This window comes from Apis dorsata, unplaced genomic scaffold, assembly GCF_000469605.1.
Source record: "Apis dorsata unplaced genomic scaffold, Apis dorsata 1.3 scaffold_231, whole genome shotgun sequence".
Taxonomy (NCBI): Eukaryota; Metazoa; Arthropoda; class Insecta; order Hymenoptera; family Apidae; genus Apis; species Apis dorsata.
In genome coordinates, this window is record NW_006263513.1 from 324836 (window position 1) to 328126 (window position 3291).

General features: G+C 40.5%; 1 protein-coding gene across 17 annotated transcripts in view; it reads left to right on the forward strand.

Annotated features, from left to right (window-relative positions):
- LOC102673156 (RNA-binding protein Musashi homolog Rbp6) overlaps window positions 1-3291 on the forward strand; it is a 795620-nt gene that overhangs the window by 9473 nt on the left and 782856 nt on the right. The gene's annotated exons all lie outside the window — the stretch shown is intronic.

Consider the following 3291-nt stretch of genomic DNA (forward strand, 5'->3'; position numbering starts at 1 on the left):
TCAATTTTGGATCGTTAAAGGCGATGCGTGGGAAGTGTGGGAGGAAGGAAGCTCGCCTCGCGCGTATTTGCGTGCAGGATATTCCAACGGGCGCGCCTCTCTCGCTGTTTAATCCGATCCGCGGATTGGAAACGCGAAATTGCCACGGAATCGTATCGTCGAACGGCGTCGAATCCTCCTCCTCCTCCTCCTCCTCCTCCTCCTTCTCCTCTCCGTGCACAGGGAAGCTTTGCTCGCGTGCCTCGAAGAGATAGGGATCCTTTTTCCCCCGTACAATTTTCGATCCGATGAAAGTCGGATCTTTGATTCGATAACGATCAAGGGGAGGGAGGGAGAGGGAGCGATTAATCGTGAAAAGTTGAAGGAAGACGCGACCGCGTTTCTCTCGGTTCGACGGGTTCGTTGGGCGTTCCGGGTGGTGAATGAGAAGAAGAGGTAAATGGCGAACCGTCGGGCTGGAAAGGGTAGAGCACGAGGCCATCGAGGGGAGGCGGAGGGAGGCGGGAGGGAGGACGGAAGAAAAGGAAGAAGAGGGAGTCGATCGGTCAGCTGACTGATGGCTGGCTGCTCGTCCTTGTCCCCCTTCGCCTCTTCCTCGTTCGTTTGAAAGCCGCTAAAGGGGGCCTTAATTACGCAACTAGGTCGAAAGGGGCGTCTAATTTATTTGCAGCGACATAGGTGACTGCTTGCGGGCCTCTCCGCGACAGCTAGCTTGTTAGCGAGGCGTATTTGTTAACATAAAGGGAGGTCAATGACTCTTGTGACATCGTTTCGGTTTACGTTTTCAACGTCACGTTTTTTTGTCGGTTTCTTCTTTTTCTTTTCTTTCCTTTTTTTTCTTTTTTTTTTTTCTTTTTTTTTTTGTTCTTTTAATCCTTTTCTTTTCTCCCGCGAATCTTGGCGTTACGCGATGAAATGTCGCGATGAAAAAGCCAATTTGAAAAGGAGGTGGATGTGTGATATAGGTATAGCGATACGGATGGAATTCGCATAACGTTGCTCCACCAGCGTGACGAGCGAAATGCCGATTTGGGAGTGGAGAAATAAAACTTCCGTTGTTTCGTCGACTCGTATAACTTCTCCTCTGTTGTGTCTTGACGACTCGACGTATAGGGTGTGAAAGATCGAGACGTATGTTAGTCAGCATTTTTTTTTTTCTTCTTCTTCTTCTTCTTTCGCGGGGAATAATCCTTAAGGAACAAAGGAACACGTTTTTCTTGTACTATATATATATAAGTAAGAGGAATTTAATGTCAACGATTAAATTATATCTATTCCTTTCTTATGCATATTAGCAATGTTAACAGTTATGCATATTAGTAACCATCTAATAAAAGTCAAGATATTTATGCGCCATAAAATTAAATCGGTAATGATTTCTTATAATTTTTTTTTTTTCTCTTCTTTTTCTTTCAACACTCGCGTTACTCTCGCGCTTCCACGCTCCGAAACTCCTGGTTTTAAATCCTATTTTGCATACCATAAATCAGTGGTTGCCAACTAACGGTATTAACACGCGAACTTATTTTTAGTAACGCATAGGATTATGCATAGGAAGAGGGGGGGTTTGAAAAATTGGTTTAAAATAAAACACGCATATCACGAGAGTTATCGCAAGATTTTAAACATCACGATTCAGAGATTTAACAACACGATGCATTTTACACGCGCGTTCCCATAAGATTTATTTATCACGTCCATCGTTCCGTACCGATCCATGCAACTATACGCTAGTTTTTCAAGTTGCCCAAAACATCGGACACACTGACATGCAACAATTCCATAGTTCCACTTCCTAGTTTCGATAATCTACGGTATATTAAACAACGGTATCTTTCATCTTCCTCGACGAGTGTGTCACGCTTTCCCGTTTCGCGCCATTGAACAAATATCAATGTTCATTCCCGGTATCATTCGAAAGCATGACTACTTTAATCTACCATCATGTCGCGTGAATATCCGAATAGCCGGTTAGATTTGAGTTAGTAGTGGTCCCTGACGTAAGACAATTTTGCAATTCAAATGGCCTGAATTATGGTGCCATTAATTTCGGTTTTATTGCATTTCCCGCCGCGGCGTTCGAATCACTGTTAAACCGTTTGCAATTTTCTGCCGTTGTACTTGCTTTCAGAATGCATGCGCTTTTTTTTTTTTTTATCTTGGGAGGGAAGGGGGAAGAAATTATCATTTGGCAAACTTGAATTTCTAAAGAAAAATCTATAAACGAGACGTTTAAATTTCAATCCCAAGTTTTTTTAAACTGGGAATGAATTCCTCTGCCAAGCGCACCAAATTATTGTAAGACTATTTATCGTCTCGTCGTTTTTTCCTCCAACTTTTTAGACTTTCTTAATTATCCTGATCGTGCTCCGAGTCAAGCACTACTTGGAAAATATTTCGCATAATCTTCCATAAATTTTTTTCTGTTTGAATTGCTTAACTTCGACTCGCTCGGTGTCCTCTTAACCAGCACACCAGATTACTTTTTAACAATGACAATTCTGTTCAAAATCTCGGGTATTGCTAACGAAGCTTTTCTTTTTTTTTTTTTTTAAAAAGAAAAGTTTAAGTTTAACTGTTTCAGTTTCGTTTCGAATAAATTCCGATCCTTTCGAAAAATTTCTACCATTTATGTATCTTGCATCACAGACTCGTTCGATATTCTCATTCTCAGAAATGTGTGGATATCTCGTCATCTTGTTCAGCTTCAAGAAAAACAATAATCAAGTACATGCGCTTGTAGAAATAGCGGGATCGTTTAATTCTGCCAGGCTGTACGATCCGAACAAGACGTGCCTTGTTCTGATGCGTAATGCATGAGCAAAGAATTTTGTAACCGTTGGTTCCCTTATCAGGCGAAGCGTTGTCACGTGTATATTTGCATCTTTCCGTTCCCTTTATTCTTCATCCCTTGTAACAGATAAGACCGACCCTGGATGGAGATAAAAACCGAGTTTTTGTTAAACGAGTGTATTACCTTGATTCTTGTGTCACATTCTCGCGTGGTCAAATTTGTAGAGCAACACCATCTCATCTAAAAAAAAAAAGCCATTTTACAAAAGAATCTCGGATAGGTGTTTTTCTTGAAAGAATATTTTCGTGTTTTCACTTCTGAGAGCTTCATTTTTCTTTCCGTCTCTTCCATTTTTTCAGATCTTTTCGTGCTACTGTTGATATTGAGTTTGGTTCTATATATTTTATAGATCGTTACAATTTTGTGAATTACTTTTTTCATGTACTTCTTTTACTTCAGAAGATCATTATATTTTAGTAATTTTTTTTTTTTTTTTT